This window comes from Impatiens glandulifera, chromosome 8, assembly GCF_907164915.1.
Source record: "Impatiens glandulifera chromosome 8, dImpGla2.1, whole genome shotgun sequence".
Lineage (NCBI taxonomy): Eukaryota > Viridiplantae > Streptophyta > Magnoliopsida > Ericales > Balsaminaceae > Impatiens > Impatiens glandulifera.
In genome coordinates, this window is record NC_061869.1 from 26,609,281 (window position 1) to 26,629,631 (window position 20,351).

Consider the following 20,351-nt stretch of genomic DNA (forward strand, 5'->3'; position numbering starts at 1 on the left):
TGAGTTTTCTCAACAACAACTCGAGGTTCATCTTCCATTTTTATTATGATCCTTCGCATTATAGAAAATTTTCTTTTCCTCTTCACCTTGATTCCTTTTGCTTTCTTTCCTTCACCGCTTTCCTTTTTCCCAGAATCTTTCTTACTTTCCTCCTCTGTATTTTCCTCATTTTTTTTTCTTTTTTATCACTGTCCTCGACTTTCACGATATGCTCTTCCATTCTTCTCATTTTCCTACTTTTTTGCTTCCTGGGCTTTCATGTTTTTCTTTTTTTTCCTCAATTTCTTTTGCACATTTAGTACTAACATGTTGGAAAGTACACCTGTTTGGCCTCTATTCATATGAGATTTTCATTACTGTGCCTTTCTCTTCCTATCAACAACTGTCATGTTCTTTGGCATTGTACTTTGAAGATACACTTCAATGCTTATTCTAGCAAAAGTAAGGTGCTCTCCTCCCTTTGTAATTGGGTTCATATATAATGGTTTCCCCAATAGACTAGCAAAGTGACTTAGAGCTTCTGTATTATACATGTGTGCTGGGATGTTCCTAAGTTTGAACCATATTGGGTCTGTTTCCTTTGACTTTCTTAGAAGGCTCATATCTTCCGACCATCTCTAAAACTTCATACAGTTGGATCAAATATAACTATGCCCAATTTTCAGAATATCATCCAAGTTCGTTCCCTTTTTGAATTGTAGAAAATAGAGATCATGGATGTTTGCAGAAACCTTCTCTAGTCCTTTCTGCTCCCATTGTTTCATTAGTGATTCCTTAGTGTCTAGGATAGATACACGGTTCTTTCCTATGTATTTCCCAACAACTACATTTTCCCATTCTTTGATACATTTCTCCTCTACTTCAGTGGCAATTTAAATTCAAAAGGAGATTTTAGAATCTCAACTCTTTTTTAAATTCACCCAAGTACATTTGACCTTTGTATGCACGATCTTCTGCTTTCTTTTCTACATTCTTTTTTGTTAGAAAAAGTAAATAAGTTAATTTTAACCGGTCAAACAACTTAACCAGTCTCAAAATTCCTTTTGCAGGTACCGCACCGAACCGGTTAAGACACTCTATCTCAAAGAAATCCGGACAATCAAGAAAATCTGTGTTATTCCCTTAAACCAGATCGACTAAATTGAAAAGTCGGATGAAGCATTCTTTCCGGACGGCTCAAAAATCAAAGATCTTAAGGCCAACGGGAAAGTATTCAAATTGATGAAATCTGTGAAAGATGACGTAATGAATTTCTTGGAAATGAACATAAGAATGATCCGTGATCCGAGTCAGAAGCATGCAATAAAAGTAATGATGATTAATTATCCAAGATCACAAGCAATCTTTTGAAATAGGCGGCCGACTAATGCATGTCTGCTAGATGTCCAAAACAACAAAGCGTACACGCCACCCAAACCTGACCGGTTCGGCTGACCAATCAAAAGGAGAGAGAAATATGAACGTTGTCATATTCTCTATATTAAGAAAGCCAAGAACAGTAAACAATAGACAACGCGCGCGAGCAAGTATCAACTGAGCTTTTCATATAATCAAGCCCTAAGAACACCCTGAGTTGATATAGCTATTCTGATTTCAAATTGAAACTGTTGTAAAAGAAATCTGTGTATTTTACCTTGTGTAAAAGTATTACATCATTGTGTGAGTGGTGTAACCGACAAGCAGTAAATAAGACTTGATCAGAGTAAGAGTTTGTGTGAGGAATATTCCAGTTAGTGAATATCCTTCTCACTATTTGAGAAGAAGGGGTGACGTAGGAGGGTTTTACTTTCCGGCTTACTTACTATAACCAAACAGAAATATCATTCACTCAAACCGAACCGGTCCTCTCTCCATCGTAACTGACTCTCTCTAATACCTTCCACACCGAATCACATACATTTCTTCAGATTGAAATAGACATTTTCGCACTTGAAATCGGTTTAAGAGTCTGTGACAATCTGTATAGTGTTAAGAGCGGTTCTAGTCTTTAACCGGATTAGTACCAATGTGTTGTGTTGTGTTGTTTTAAGTGGTCTCCTTTAGCTGGACCCCGGTCCCCTATCGGCGATCCCGATACTAACAAGTGGTATCAGAGCAGGAATCTTAACACTCAAGCAACCGAAAGAAGATGGGAAGCATGACCCACAACGATAAGCCACCGATGCTAAGTAGTGAAGCGTTTAGCGACTGGAAGGTTTAGATGTATCTACATCTGATAACTTTGGATGATGAGATGAAAACCATCCTAAAGGAAGGTCCGATAAAGATTGAGAAGGAAAGTGGAGCATGGACGGCTGAAGATTGAAGAAGAAGTAACCTGGACAACCATTGCATGAGACACATTTTCAAAGCCGTGGACGAAAATACGTTCCACAAAATCAGAGACTATCAAAGTGCAAAGTAAGCCTGGGAAACTATCATTCAAATCCATCAAGGTAACGAAAGGACTAAGGAAAACAAAATCTTGGTGGCAACTCAAAAGTATGAGAACATCAAGACGAGGCCGGGAGAAAACATGAAGGAGTTTAGTGACCGGTTCACTAGTGTGGTCAACGATCTGTACACACTTGGGAAAAGATATGAAAACCGGGAGATCATTATGAAAGCATTGAGATCTCTACCAAGTGCATGGGACATAAAGACCATGGTTATGAGGGAATCAAGCAACCTCGGGCAGATGAAGCTGCACGATGTGTTTGAAGACCTGAAAGATAATGAATTCGAGATGAAATCTCGGATCGAAGACGAAATAGCAACATCAAGAGCAACCAGAGTTCTGGTGACGTCGGTGGAACCAACGATTCCTGTATCAGCTGCTCCGGTTCCTGTCAAAAGCGCTAATCAAATCAATGAATACGTGATGGCCATGCTAGCACAGAAATTCAGGAGATTCATGAAGAAGAATCAACCATCTAACAACAACTACAACTATAATTACGCCGACAAATCCAATGTAAGATGTTTTAACTATGATGGTTTTGGTCATTATAAGTCGGAATGTAGAAGGCCAAGACGAGATGACTGGAAACCAGCAAATAACTACTAGAGAAACGACTACCAAAGAAACGACAACCCGAGAAATGAATATCAAAGGAATGATCGGCAACGAACCGAAACCGGTGAAGGAAATGAGATCCAGAAGGCACTCATAGCATCTGACGGTGGAAGCGTCTGAGCCTACTCCGACACCGAAATTAACGAAGATTGAGTTACGTGCTTCATGGCACATGAATAAGAGGTCTTTGACTTTTCCTCTAAAAAAATTCACTAAAGAAGACTTAGTTACTACACTCAACGACATGGTCTCTGAGTTCAGAAACCTGTCTGCCCTTATACCAACTCGGTCAATCCATGAAACCGGAGAGTTAAGTGGTACCGCTGGTGAGCCAAGAGAAACCACGGTATATGAACCAATTGGACTATCCTTCGAGAATGAGAAGCTCAAGGAGACACTTCAACTAGTAATCGAAGAAAATGAAAGAACCAAATATGTTACGGCTGCCTGGAAAAGATCCAGTGAAGTGGTAAGTCAGATGTCAAAATATCAACGACATCCCAAATGCAAATTTGGTCTTGGATAAAAGAACAACCAATCCGCCAACCGGAACTCTTCCAACGGGATGAAACTCATAAAAGACAATCTTCCCTTTGTAAGATTTGTCAAGAGCTCTTCAACCGACAATGAGGCAAAACGTGACTTCATACCGGAAAATGAAATAAAATATGTAAATCCAACCGACTCGGAGAAATGGCTTCATCCTAAGAGAAGGAAAGCCAACCGACCAGCAAGTAAGCAAACCAATACACGTTCACTAAGAACTAATCAACATTCTCCACCACCACAACATAAGGCACTTTTAGGCACACAAAAAGATGAGAAACCGAAAAATGGCAAAACAATTAGAACTATTGTTGGGAAAGTTATCCGACTTATTAAAATCTGGATCCCTAAGGGACTAATCAACCACGGACCCAACTGAATGTGGGTACCAGAAAGGTGTAAATATTTATTTTTTTGCAGGTCAGGAGGAGCAAGAGGTTAGAAAACTCAGAATGGTACTTAGACAGCGGGTGTTCAAGACACATGACCAGAAACAGTGGACTACTAGCTAATATCATTCATGAAGCCGGAGCAATGATAACTTTCAGCGACAACTTAAAAGGTAGAGCCGTGGGCAAGGGTAAGATTTTCCATGGTAATTTGTCTATAAACAATGTACTCTTAGTAGAAAACTTGTATTTTAACCTATTAAGTATTAGTTAAATGTGTGACATAGGATACACGGTTGAATTTCATAAACATGCATGTTTAGTTAAGAATCATCAAGGTGACACTCTTTTAACTGGAAATAGAATAGGAAACATTTACAAAGTAGATTGGAAAACTAAGATTGAAAACCCGGTTTGTATGATAGTTAGAAATGATCCGAACTGGCTCTGGCACAAACGGCTAAACATCTAAATTTCAAGACTTTAAACTTCATATGTTCTAAGGAATTGGTTCATGATTTTCCAAACATCACGTTTTCCAAAGATAAAGTATGTGCTGCATGTCAAATGGGAAAACAAATAAAATCATCTTTTAAAAGCAAAAGAAATTTTCAATCCGAACTATGCTTAGAATTAATACATATGGACCTGTTTGGACCGGTTACGGTCACAAGCCTAGGAGGCATGCATTATACCATGGTAGTTGTTGATGATTACTCTAGATTTACTTGGGTAACATTTTTAGCCTCTAAAAGTCAAGCTATACCGAACCTGATCAAGTTACTTTTAAGGATACAAAACGAGAAATCTATCTGAGTTAACCGAATCAGAAGTGATAGAGGAACCGAATTCACAAACAGTACTTTAACTACTTTTCTTGATGATTCTGGGATTAGGCACGAGTTGTCTAGTGCCAGAACACCTCAACAAAACGGCATAGATGAGAGAAGAAACCGAACTCTCAAGGAAGCCGCAAGGTCCATGATAGCCGATTCGGGTATTGCTCAAAATTTTTGGGCTGAAGCTATCAATACTGCATGTTACACTAAAAACCGATCTTTGATTACTAAACGATTAACTAAAACATCATTTGAAATATACCATGACAAAGTTCCTAACATCCGGTATCTTAGGATCTTTGGCTGTAAGTGTTATGTTCACATCAACGACAAAATTTATTTGACCGTGTTTGATGCTAAATCCGATGAAGGAATAATGTTGGGCTACTCAGCCGTAAGTAAGGCATATAGAGTTTATAATACTAGAACATTAACGGTTGAAGAAACTTCACATGTTGTTTTTGATGAATCGGTTGAACGTAACACTACAGTACCCTTTGACCTTCACAACAGAATGGAAAACTTCAATATCTATTCTAATGATGAAGATGAGGTTTTGGTTTATAGACAGTTTGTCAATGATCAAGCGGTTAATGCTCAGACTCAGCCTGATCAAGCTGCTTTACCGCAAGAAGTTGACACCTCAGTGTCTACTAAGGAAATCGGCCGGTCTGACTCGACTCAGCCTACCGATACGTCTAACCTTGATCAGTTAACCTAACGCTTGGAAGACACTACCCGAATTAACCTCAGAAGGAATAAAAATCATCCTCTTGAACTTGTAATAGGTAACCTCTCGTCACATGTCCGAATTAGGCAACAAAAATTGGAAGAGTATGAAAACTCAGCTTTCATATCACAAATTGAGCAGAAAAAGGTGGATGAAGCGTTGCTAGATCCCGATTGGATTTTAGCAATGAAAGAAGAGTTAAACTAATTTGAGAGAAATAAAGTCTGGCACCTAGTTCCAAGACCGAAACAAAAATTGGTCATAGGAACAAGATGGGTATTTAGAATTAAACTCAATGAAGACGGTTTGGTTACGAGGAACAAAGCCATACTAGTGGCTCAAGGATTCAAACAGGAAGAAGGCATTGATTTTGAAGAATCATTTGCTCCTATGGCTAGACTTGAAGCCATTAGAATACTTTTAGCATTCGCGGCTTTCAAAAATTTTAAAGTTTTTCAAATGGATGTCAAAAGTGCTTTCCTAAACGGTAAACTAAGTGAAGAAGTGTATGTTGAACAACCTCCCGGTTTTAAAAATCCTGAACTAATAAGTCATGTATACCGGCTTGATAAAGCCCTTTATGGTTTACAACAAGCTCCAAGAGCCTGGTATGATACCTTAACCGAATTCTTGTTTAATCACAAATTTACAATAGGTTCGGTTGACAAAACACTTTTTTAAATTTGAGAAAAAGGAACACATTTTACTTGTTCAAATATATGTGGTTGATATCATTTTCGGATTAACCGATCCTAAATTATGTAAAAAATTCTCAAAGTTAATGACTGACAGATTTAAGATGAGTATGATGGGAGAATTAAGTTTCTTCCTAGGTCTTCAGGTTCGGCAAATCAACACCGGAACATTCATCAGCCAGCCTAAATACACAGCAGAACTACTTAAGAAATTTTGAATAGACACTTGTGCCGAAGCGACTACTCTAATGAGCTCATCAGTAAAACTAGATAAAGACGAGGACGGTCAAGTGGTAGATATAACAGCTTACCGAGGAATCATCGGATCACTTCTCTATTTAACAACCAGCCGACCGGACATCCTGTTTGCAGTCGGAGTATGCGGAAGATTCCAAGCCAATCCAAAACAATCACATTATATCGCGGCTAAGAGGATTATGAAATATCTGAAAGGAACTCAAGACGTGGGACTATGGTACCCAAAAGACTCAAGTTTTAATTTGATAAGTTATTCTGATGTAGACTATGCATGCTTTAAAATTGACCGAAAGAGCATTAGCGGAACATCCCAGTTTTTGGGAGACCGACTCGTCTCTTGGTATAACAAAAAGCAAACTTCAGTTTCCACCTCAACCACAAAAGCAGAGTATTTAGCAGCCAGAAGCTGTTGTGCTTAACTCCTCTAATCCAACAGCAACTAAGAGACTTTGGTATAACTGCTGAAGAGTCTTCAATCTTTTCTGACAACACTTGTGCAATAGCGATTACATACAATCCAGTGTTGCACTCAAGAACGAAGCATATTGATATCAGACACCACTTCATCCGGGAACATGTCCAACAGAAAGACATCCGTCTGGAGTATGTCTCAACCGAACAACAAGTAGCTGACATCTTCACCAAGCCGCTACAAGAAGCTAAGTTTTCTTATTTCAGAAATATCTTGGGACTTACTGATAGTAAACAACTTATACCTTAAGTGTTATTACATGTTTTCAAAAATCCAAATCCTATGAAAAACCGGAGCATGAGCTTAGGGAGAAGCTCATGCTTCTCAAGCCATACCTCAATAGGAAATTAAACACTCAAGGTGTCTAACCGGAAAGATGTCTCCGGTTAAGCTTGACAAATTCACACTACCAAATCACATGTAAATATATTGGGCGGTTCAAATGACCTGAGTAAAACATATAGTTTATTCCCTAAAGCTGAACAAATGTCGGCTCAGCTCAACATCTCTTCACACCGGAATAAGCTATCTCGATAAAACTAGTCATGGAAAATTAACCGATAAAATGCATCATGATTTCGGTAACTAAATTTTTCCGGCTAACTTGGGCAACTGACTGCTGTTTTCATTCATGCTTTGATGATTATACCTATGAAAAATTAAAATAGTCTATACCTCCATAAAAGTGACGACACGTGTCTATCACTAAAAGAGGAAGACCAACATTTCTTCCATATTTTTAAGTCATTATGAATATCTTTTGCCATCAATTCTCTTTCATTGGAAATAAGCAATATACACTTACACAAGTAAACTTCATCACAATTACATGATGACATATCTAAGCATGCTTACCATCGACTGGCTATTTAAGCAACTAATCTAATCCAATCTCAAAACATTATTCATCACAAGAAAACACTCTAAGCAAAATTATCTAGAAAAATGTTTTGCTCTCTTTCCAAAAAGGTTCTTCTAGCTGATTTCGAATCGGTCTCTAATACTGAGGACAATGAAGTCCAATGCATCTTCAGAGCTCTCGAGAGAACCGGTCTAAGAAGGTTCTTAGAAAACCGCTATGCCATTAACTACTCCATAGTTAATGAGTTCTTCGATACAACTAGGGTGATACATCCAGAAGTCATCTTTGCTCAAGTTCATGGACAGTCGTGCTTATTCAGTTTGACAGACTTCGCAAACTTTTGCGAGCTCCCGACTAAAGGAGTCACCGACCTAATCTACTCTCCGGTGTTCATCGAAGAGATGAGACACCACTTCTCCGGCTCATTGACCCCGGTTAACACTTGGGGACCCAAAAGTATTCTCGCTAATGAATACCAAGTTCTTAGCGAGATCTTGAGTAAGTCCATCTTGGTCAGGGACAAGTTCCAATTCTACACCCAACGCATCTTCGAGATGATGACTGCCATCACCGAAAGAACCAAGGTGAACTAGGCCTTGATCATCTTCGAGAACCTAAAGAAGCTAATCATCTCCAAGAAAACCGGCTATGCTCCATAGCTGAGCGGTCTGTTCAATCACTTCTACAACTATCACGGCTCGGGTATCATTCTCCATCCGAAATAGTTGTTGACAAAGGAAATGATTCAAGAGATGATCGACAGATGGGATAAGGCAAAGGCCATCCCACTATTAATCTTCTTTTGTTCTTAACCGACTAATGCTGATTCCTCCTCGTTTCTTCTTCTTTTCCATTACCGAACCCATAATTTTGTTGTACTACCGGTTCGGTACATCATCTTTTTAAATGACAAACATTTCTTTCCTTTTTGGGCTCAATCTTAGGACATAAAACCTTAAAACTCTGAAAAATATCCAAAAACCAAAAAATTTCAAATATACATTGGAAACAGACATATTCATTAACCAAAAGGCGTGCCTATTCCGGATAGGACAGTCAGCCTACATCGTACACTTCCAAAGATTATTCTCTTGAAAAGGCATCAAACATTTAATGCATTCATTGACAATGCATAAACGGTCAAAATTTTCAAAATATTCTCATTAAATGCTTCATAACCGTCTCCACTATATAAGGACATCATCCTCCTTCAAGCAAATCACACTTCAAAAATATCTCTCTCTCTAAATCTTGAACTTCATCTATTTCAAAACTCTCAAAATGAATGCTCAACTCCGGAACTCAAACATCGTTGATTTTGAATCGGTTCTTAACTTAAGATTCGAAGGTGTTCTAATTCAACCTTTGATCGTATCCGGCTTACGAACCTTCCTCGAAGGATCAGACACCATCCTCGAAGCGGAGGTGCACGAGTTGTTCGACAATGCCCAGGTGAGAGATGATGGCAACATCACCACCTATATCGACTGTGAGTTCTACCGGCTCATTGAAGAGTCATTCATAGAGTTCTTCAACCTATCATCCGAAGGATTTTCGGATTTCCCAACCCCCCACTTTCCAGCAAAAGAACTTTATTCATTCATCCTCTCTGGCACCACTAATTCGGTTGAAAACCACGGTCTGAAAGATAACCTGGCCCCTCATATCCAACTTCTCCAGGAATTAATCCAGCGGTTAATCCTGGGACACATGCTGAATCAACGGTACACTCGGAAAGTGTTACTCTCACCCATAAACTAGGCCTCCTTTATCTTCAACAACTTGAAGGAGCTCATCAAGGCTTTGAGAAGAAGAATCAGCTTTGCCCCCTGTTAGATAAAATCAGACCGGTTCAAATAAACCTAACTTAAATAAACTTTCCATGCAGGAACAAGGAACCGGACCGGATAAACAAAAGAACCGGCTAAGAAAACTAGCCGGTCAAGTTACTAAACCGACCAAGAATACTCGGAATATGACCGCACAAAGAAAGGATCGGCCAAAGCTTAAAACCGGAATCATCAAACAGCCGATCGGCCACAAGGCAGAGGAATAACCGGAAGAAGTCCGATTACATCAGTCATACCAAAAGCCATTCGGTTAAGACAAATGGCCGACAAGAACAAGAAGACAATTTGGGTATCTGCTGAGAATGATACCAAAGGAACAGACTGAATACTTCCATAACCATGCAAGTCTGAGGAAAGACTGTAGGCTGCAGAAGACAGTACTGTTGGATCCTTCCACTTCGGGATAAGTCAGAAAGAAGATCTTCCAAGTACAGACAACTGTCCAACAGACAGTGCCTACATCAAGTAAAAGACAAACCCGGCAGGCTTGTCTTACATACCGGAAGAACAGACCGCCAGGTCTGAGACAGAATGCCAGGTCTGAGGTTGACCATCAGGTCTGAGGAAACGACCGCAGGTCTGAATCTCTGAAACACTGAATCACTGCACCTATGCTCAGCCAATCAGATTCAAGGCAGTGAAATATGACCGTTGGCATATTTCACCTATAAAAAGGGCAGTTGAAGAAAAGTAAATGTGGGACACACAGTGGGACAAGTGAGATACAGTGAAACAAGTGAGAAATTCTAAGAGCATTTATTCTGCAAGTGATAAGTTTGTGTTGTTCTAAGAAAGCCTAAGTGCTAAAGTTAAAGTGTGTTTTACAATTTCGGTGTAAATTGTAAGAGTGTTATCGAGCAGAAATAAGTCTCGATCGAATTGTACTTGTATTCCTTAGTGAATATCCTTCTCGCGGTTTCGAGAGGAAGGGGTGACGTAGTTGTTTTATCTCCGAACATCCATAAAATCTGTCTTGTTATTTACTTTCTGCCGGCTCCATTGTCTAACCGATTAACTCAACTACACCGCTCTAAACCGACTCTATACTATCCATACCGAATTTCCAGACTACCGAAACCGACCCACCATTTTCAGACCTCCATCATCCGAAACCGGCCTTGTCCATCAAACAAGTGTGCTACTTCAACCTGAAAGCAAACCTCTTCCGCGCTTGAACCTAGTTCAAGGGTTTGTGACAGGTTGTGTAGTATTGAAACCCCGGTGTTAATCTCTAACCGGATTAACCACCACCCTTCGAGTGAAAACCGCTAACCGGTCCAACCCCCGGTCCTCCAGCGGCTACCTAGATCCTAACAATTGGTATCAGAGCAGTTAGTTTCAATACTCAAGCAAGCATGTATCAGGATAGGCCTCCAATGCTAGAAGGTGATGACTTTGCCAACTGGAAGGAACGCATGCACCTGCACCTAGTCACGTTGGATGATGAAATGGAGTCCATTCTGACCGAAGGACCGATATTCATTGATAAGGATAGAAAGGAATGGACGGCTGAAGATAGGAGAAGAAACAACCTGGATAATCATGCTAGAAACCGGATCTCCAACAATGTGGATAGAAACACATACTGCAAGATCAGAGATTGCCAAACCGCGAAGGAGACATGGAACACGGTTATCCAGATCTTTGAGAGAAATGAAAGAACAAAGGAGAACAAGATAATGGTGGCCACACAGAAATTTGAGAGTATCAAGATGAAACCAGGAGAAACTATGAAGGAATACAGTGACCGGTTCACTGGTGTGTTAGATGAGTTAGCAAGTCTGGGCAAGAAGTATGACAACAAAGAGGTAATTATGAAGGCTTTGAGATCTCTTCCAAGTGCTTGGGACATAAAAACAATGGTAATGAGGGAATCAAAGAGCCTACGTAAGATGAAACTATACGATGTATTCGAAGATCTTAAGGCATATGAGTTCGAAATGAGATCTAGGACTGAAGAAAAAGTCTCGGCCTCAACATCAACCAGAGCACTAATCACATCTACAGAACCAGTTGCACCTGTATCGGCACCTGCACCCTTACCAATCAGAACCGCCGAACAGTTCACTGAGGATGCCATGGCAATGCTTGCACAGAAGTTCAGGAGGTTCATGAAAAGAAGCCAACCGACAAACAACTACTATGGTGACAAATCCAATGTAAGATGCTATAACTGTAACTGTTTGGGACATTTTAAGTGGGAATGCAGGAAGCCGAGGAGGGATACCCAGAAACCGGATTATCAAAATGACCGAAACAATTATCAACAAACCGGTGAAGGAAGTGAGGTACCGAAAGCACTAATAGCCGACGATGGAGGAAGTCTATGGGCTCACAGTGACAGTGATGATGAACTCACGTGTCTCATGGCAAATGAGGAACAGGTACTTGACTCTCCCTGCGAAGAATTTACTAAAGATGAATTATACAACGCATTGAATGACATGGTAGAAGAATATAGGAACCTACTAGCCATGCTACCTAAGCACCTCAACATTAGAACCGATCCCATAGTACCCATTCCGACAGAACCATAGGTACTCATTATGACCGAACCGGAAGTCGTACAACCTGATGATACACATACTATAGAGACCGAATTAGAGCCTAAGACCGAACAATCTAGTGAACCGACTAGAGAACTAACCGAGGAAGAAAATGGCCGACTTCAATATAAGATGGCCGCATATAAGAGATCTAGTGATATAGTAAAGAACATGAACAGTCACTATAGACATCCTCGTTGCAAGTTTGGCCTAGGATACACAGAGAATAGCTCTAAAGATCGAAAACCCATAGAGAAAGCAAGGCTTACAAGAGGAAACCTTCCCTTTATAAAATTTCTTAAAAGCTCTTGGACCGCTGAAGAAGAGGAGACCGCATACTATAGGGAAGAAAAGCTAAAATACGACTATGTTGGTCCAACCGACTCTGAGAAATGGCTTGACCCTGTGAAAAGAAAAGCCGAAATCCTCAAACATATGAAAGCCTTTCCTGAACCGCATAGGTCAAACCATAGATCACCAAACCAAAGACCATCACCATTTAAGATCTTTGTAGGAAAACCAAGATACACGAGACCGAGTGCCAAAAGGACAGTTAAAACCCTAGCAAAGAAAACCGTCCGATTTATCAAGGTTTGGATACCTAAGGGACTAATCGCATGTGGACCCAAGTAAATGTGGGTACCAAATAGTTGTAAATATGTATATTTTGTATGATCCAAAGAAACGGCTAGGAAACTCTAAATGGTTCTTGGACAGCGGCTGCTCCAGGCACATGACCGGAAACAACAATTTGTTAACCGATATCAGAACAGCAACCGGTGCTCTAATCACCTTCGGTGACAACTCAAAAGGTAAAACTGTGGGCAAGGGTAAGATTGTCCATGGTAACCTAACCATTGATAATGTACTTCTAGTTGAAAACCTACGTTTTAACCTACTTAGCATTAGTCAAATGTGTGATGCTGGATACACGGTAGAATTCCTTAAACATGCATGCTTAGTTAAGAACTCTCAAGGTATCGTACTACTAACCGGAAATAGGATAGGTAACATTTACAAGGTAGACTGGAAAACTAGAGTAGAATATCCTATATGCATGATAACTAAGACTGATCAAACCTGGCTGTGGCACAAGAGACTAAACCATCTAAACATTAAAACTTTAAACTATATTCGTGGTAAAAAGCTAGTTGAGGGCATTCCGGACATAGTATTTAATCAAGATAAAGTTTGCTCAGCATGTCAAATGGGTAAACAGACTAGGTCATCTTTTAAGAGTAAAGGAAACATCCAATCTAACCGATGCTTAGATCTTCTCCACATGGATTTATTTGGACCAATTCAGGTTGTTAGCCTAGGAGGTATGCTTTACACCATGGTAGTTATTGATTATAACTCTAGATTTACATGAGTAATATTTCTACCATCTAAACGTGAAACCGTATCAAACCTGATTACACTTCTTAAGCGCCTGCAAAATGAAAAATCAACTCGCATTAATAGCATTCGAAGTGATCGAGGTACCGAATTTACCAATAGTACATTAACTGCATATCTTGATGAATCCGACATTAGACACGAGTTGTCTAGTGCTAGGACTCCTCAACAAAATGGCCTGGCCGAGAGAAGAAACCGGACTCTCAAGGAAGCCGCACGGTCCATGATAGCCGATTCCGGCATTGCTCAGAAATTTTGGGCTGAGGCTATCAACACTGCATGTTATACACAAAACCGGTCTTTAATAAACAGATTTCACAACAAAACACCGTATGAGGTTTATTTTAACAGGGTTCCCAAACTTAAGTACCTCAGGATTTTCGGTTGTAAATGTTATATACATATAAATGGTAAGACCCAACTCACTGCTTTTGACGCAAAAACCGATACCGGAATCATGCTAGGATACTCAGCAGTAAGTAAAGCATATAGAGTATATAATAATAGAACAACAACCATGGAGGAAACAATTCACGTTGTTTTCGATGAATCGGTTGAAAGCAATACTGCTTCATGCTTTGATCTACACAATAGATTGGAAAATAACAATATTCATTCTGATAGTGAAGATGAGACTCCGGATCAAGCTGTTCCACAACAGGAAGCTGACACCTCGGTCCAATCCGAGGAAGTCGTTCGGTCTGACAATCTTGTTCAGCCTACCGACATGTCTAGCCTTGATCAAATAAACGGTAATTTGGTAGACACTCCTGAACTGAACCTCAGAAGAAACAGTAAACATCCTCCTGAGCAAATTATAGGTGACCCTTCAGAACCTGTTCGAACTATGGGTCAACTTCTGGAAGGATACCTTAATTCCGCTTTCATATCCAAGATTGAACCGAAAAGAATAGATGAAGCATTGTCAGATCCGGATTGGATCTTGGAAATGCAAGAAGAGCTAAACCAGTTCGAGAGTAGTAAAGTTTGGTACCTAGTTCCCAGACCGAAAGATCAATCGGTTATAGGAACAAGATGGGTATTCAGAAACAAACTCAATGAGGACGGTTTGGTCACGAGGAACAAAGCCAGATTAGTGGCTCAAGGTTACAAACAGGAAGAAGGCATTGATTTTGAAGAATCCTTTGCCCCTGTAGCTAGGATTGAAGCCATTAGGATTTTTCTAGCTTTTGCTGCTTTCAAAAACTTTAAGGTTTTTCAAATGGATGTTAAAAGTGCATTTCTGAACGGTGACCTACGTGAAGAAGTGTATGTTGAACAACCACCCGGTTTCAAAAGCGCCGCATTTCCAAACCATGTATACCGGCTAAATAAAGCTTTATACGGTCTAAAGCAAGCACCCAGAGCCTGGTATGATACACTAACCGCATTTCTATTAAAACATGATTTCACCATCGGTTCGGTGGATAAAACGTTGTTTAAATTTGAAAAGAAGGAACATATCCTACTTGTTCAAATCTATGTAGATGATATTATTTTCGGTTCCACTGATCCTAAGCTATGTGATAAGTTTTCAAAAATGATGACTGACAAGTTTGAAATGAGTATGATGGGAGAATTAAGTTTCTTCCTAGGTCTTCAGGTTAAACAACTCAAAGAAGGAACATTAATTAGCCAACCTAAGTATACCAAGGAGCTACTAAAGAAGTTCGGGATGGACGCTTGCTCCCCGGCGGCTACTCCAATGAGCTCATCGATTAAACTGGACAAAGATGATGAGGGCCAATCGGTAGACCAGATTGCATACCGGGGAATGATCGGCTCTCTACTATACCTGACAGCGAGTAGACCGGACATCCTGTTTGCAGTTGGTGTTTGTGGGAGATTCCAAGCAAATCCAAAGCAATCCCACTACATAGCCGCAAAGAGAATACTGAAGTATCTGAAAGACACACCTGATGTCGGCCTATGGTACCCAAAGGACTCGTCCTTCAATCTAACAAGTTACTCAGATGCAGACTATGTAGGGTGTAAGATTGACAGGAAAAGCACAAGCGGTACATGCCAATTCCTAGGTGACCGACTGGTGTCATGGCACAGCAAGAAACAGACATCGGTGGCCACATCAACCGCGGAGGCTGAATACTTGGCGGCCGGAAGTTGCTGTTCACAACTCCTCTGGATTCAACAACAGCTGAAGGACTTCGGTATTATAGCCGAAGAGTCCCCGATCTTCTGTGACAATACAAGTGCCATTGCAATCACCTACAACCCGGTTCTCCACTCCAGAACCAAGCATATCGACATAAGGCACCACTTCATCAGGGAACATGTCACGTTGAAGCATATCCGGCTGGAATACGTATCGACCGATCAACAAGTAGCCGACATCTTCACTAAGCCTCTACAGGAAGCTAAGTTCTCTCAATTCAGACTTACTCTCGGCTTAACCAACATTAGCCAGATCCTTCCTAAGGATGCTTAAAGGGAAACCGGTTCAGACAGACAAAACAGGTAGTTCCTCCTAAACTGTTGGACTTCAAATTTTCAAGATATCTATGGAAGAACCGCCCAGCTCATCAGATAGAGTAAACCGACCGGCTACTTGGTGCATGCACCAAATAACCGCATCGGGATGAACAACTGATGACTGACCGGTTCGGAAGCAGGTCATCTTAGATTATTTGAATTTCAAACAGAAGTGGAATAATTATCAGTGTTTAAAGATAGCTGTTCTTAAACATTGCCTTTTCAAAGTAAACTGGTCGCGCCTAAAAAGACGTGAAGATCTTTTGATATCTTTCATAGTCCAGGCCTATGACCAACATCCTAGACTGCAAACCTGCCTATTTCATGCAAAATTTCTTATCCTGCAGTTAATAGATATCATCTCATTTAATACCGGATAATAGGATAGCCCCCCAACCAATACTTAAGTGAAGCAAACATTCACCAAAACATTCACAAGACAAAAGATCACTCTCTTACTAAGGCAAAAATGTCTCAGTTCCCCAACATCCTTCAGGTTGATTTTCGGTCATGCTCCAGCACTGAGCACTACGATATTTATAGAATGATAAAATTTCTGGAAGATACTGGCCTCCAATACTTCCTTTACGACAAACACACCGTTTACCCTGAATCAGTCCTGGAGTTCTTCTATAACGCCAGGGTGTTCAGGGGTACCCCTCATTTCGATACCCACATCCAATCCAAGGTGGGGGGTATCATCTTCGACTTCACCGAGAAGGATTTCGCTCGGTGCTTCAGTCTGCCAAAACAGGGGCTGACAGACCTTAACCCACCGGCCAACATAAAGGCCGAGGTCTCGCTCTCTCTTGCCCGGTCTGATGAACCGGTTAACGATCACGGCACTAAATCACACCTGAGGGCTGAATATCAGCTCCTCAACGATGTGATAGGTAGGAGCATCTTCGGAAGGGATGTCACCAATACCTACTGTGCCGCGACTTTCAACATGATGGCGGCTATAATCACCGGTACACCGGTAAATTGGTCCAGGGTGCTGTTTGACGTCCTCATTTGGATGGTCGGCATCCGGTCAGTCGGCCTCATCCCCCAAATAAGCTGCCTCCTTGTGGAGCTAGGTGTTCCGACCTGTCCCGGAGAAGGTCTGAACCACGCCCAGGTACTCACTAAAGAGATAACCGATTCATTTTATGATCGGTTTGAGAGGGCCTGGAGGAGGATGAACAGCCGGTCCAACCCCAACGGTGAAGTCAATTCCCGCGCACCCTGAGTCACTCCTTCTTACACCCGATCGATTTTGTTTCATGCACCGGGTGTATCTTTATCCAACATCATCATGACCACTTCGGCTTTTCTTATGTCTTTCTTCGGTTTCACTTATGTTTCTTTTGATCTTATGTTTTCTTCATTTTTATCCATGCCTGTTCTGCACTGTCCTATGTTACTTTCGGTCTCAATTAATTAATCTCGGTTATGATCAGTGCATTCAATGAAAAAGGAATCCCTAATCAATGAGATAACTCCCAACCACCTGAACATTTAATATCCAACCAACCTGGTTACCTCTCAACTACTACCTACCTCGGGCTCCGCAATCTGCCTCTTCCCCATGCACCTTGGAAACATAAAGATTCTTTTGCTTAATAAAACAAAACTAACAATCAAAGCTTATGTTTTCCCTCCAAAACCGACCCTATATAAGGTGCCATCTTCTAATCAACTTACCTCATACGAAAGCATAAGAACACTTCTTAAATACTTAGAATTCCATCTCCCTCAATACCGAAATCATGCCGAGCCGAACTTTGGGTAACTTCTTAAGCATTGACTTCAACTCTTGCATGGGAGAGATGGACGGAAATCCTGAACAGGAGTTAATGTTTCACTCTCTCACTGAAACCGGTCTTCAACCTTTTCTTGAAGAGGCCGGTCCAGTTCTCCTAGAAGATGTCAAGGCCTTCTTTGAAGCGCCTGCATCAGGGGAAAGTATATCGTCTCTACCGTCAGAGACCACACATTCTGGATCGATGAAGCTGAATTTGCTTCACTATTCGGCTTACCCACGGAAGGATTCTCTGACTTTCCAACCATAGAGGACCTAGCGGGATTTGAACTCGCCCAATACCTATCGACCACCCCTTCTCCGGTGGAACACTATGAGCCAAAAACCCAGCTTGCTAGTCACGGTCGGCTACTTCTCGAAATCGTGACCCGTTCGATCCTGTGTCAATCGCCGAATCAACGGTATTCTAGAAATACCTACAATATTATGACCCACATCCTTTGCGAATCGGACATCAACTAGTCAACGGTCATTTTCGAAAACCTCAAGAATATGGTGCTGACCAAGAGAGGTCTCGGTTATGCACCGCATATCAGTAAGCTGATTCTTGGGTACCGGCCAGAGTTTGGACAAGGGACGCCGGCCTCCTCCTCGAACATCCTCGACAAGGATTCGGCAATAGACCGAATTTCTAGAATGGCTTTTTCATAGACTGCACTTTCCATTATTTATGTATGCCTATCTCAATACCGAATTTTCTGTCGGTTCTCTTTCTGCAAATATTTCTTGAATTCAATCTCATTTCAGTTTAAATTACCGTGTCTTCTTAATTCTTTGAACATTTATCTAAGTAACCGGTTAACATCTTCAAACTATAACCGCGTTCTTATCCGGTCACGTAAAATTGCTTAAAATAAATTGCAAACACTCTGATCACTCAAAATAACCGGTTAGACTTAGAAACCGCACCATCAATCTCGGTTTCAAAAGGGAGAGTGCGTCATCAATGGCATAAGCAAAGGCTTTGGAGGGAAACCTCCCGCCCAAACCTGTCGCCCCTTGGTTTACCGCCCTTTGTTTGGCGCCCATTCTCTCCCGCCCATGGTTTGCCGCTTCTTTCAATTTGGAGGGAAAATTCCCGCCCAATATTGATGGGACGGTTGGGCTTCCAAACCGCATCTGTAAAAGGGACTCTCGGTCATTTTATTTCATTCTCACGCGAATCTGCTTTCTCTCTCTAAGTTATCTAACACTATGAAGCGGTTATCTCTCAAACTCTTTCAAATTCTAAGATGGAGCGTGCTTCGGCTTTGTTTAGACACCTATCTCAGGTGGATTTCGAGGAAATCCGGCTGAAAGATATGTCCGAAGCAAAGGAAGTTGTTGACCGGGTAGTCCAGACCGGTCTGGAATATTTCCTCAGCAGTCCTCATGTTATCTACAAAGATGCGGTCGAAGAATTCTTTAAAACCGCAACCATCTCCAACGACAAAATCACCGCAACTGTATGCGGTTCTGAAATAGAGTTCACCGAGGCATCGATGGCAGAGAGCCTGCGCCTTCCGACAACCGGCCAGGATGCAACGGCAGACATAGAGCACAAAACCTTTGAGGCGGCTTGTCAGATTCTATCGGCAACTAAAGAGCCGATCAAAGTATCCGGCAGCAAACAAATGTTGAAGCCGAAGTATATCCCAATATGTGACATCTTCGCAAGGGCGATTCTAGCGAGGGGAGGAAACTACAGCAACCTCACAAAGGACAAAATCAGGATGCTGATCGGCCTGATAGAGGGAAGAAAGGTCAACTGGGCAAAAGCGGTGTTCAGCAACCTAATGGATATGGTGAAACCGGATTCAAACCGGTCGTGGGGATACGCCGTTCCCCTCGGTAAGATCTTCCTTCACCACAATCTAGACATCGGTCCCGGCGTCGTTGTCGCAGATCGATGCCTCATCAGATCAAAGCAATTCCTAGAAAGGAAGCAGCCGGCCCCCGGTTCCACAAGTGGCCGAAAGAAGAAAACCGACAAGAAAGCGGCCCCAGCCAAAGCAAAGGCTGAAAGTAAAGGAAAGGAGAAAGTAACTTTCTCGGAACCGCCGCAGCAAACCGAGGATGAGGAGTCGGCTTCCTTCTCTGAGAGAACCGACACGGAGAAAACCGAGGATGATAGATCGGTCAATGAAAATGACCACTCAGCCCAGAGCCCCAATGATGCCGGACCTAACACCAATCCTGAGACCACCGAAGGCGGTGAAAGGGATGATAAAGAGGACGGTGAAGAAGCCGGTGATGAGGGCGGCGACAAAGAGAAGGAGGAGGCCGAAGAAGCAGAGGCCGATAAGATATCTCTGAAACTCCTTCAGGGCGTCAAAAACCGAGCCGAGTCAATTGAAGAATTATACCTGGAATGGCACGAGCACCGGTACGGCACACCTTATAGGGAAATCCTACCGGGCCACACAGACTTGGAGTGC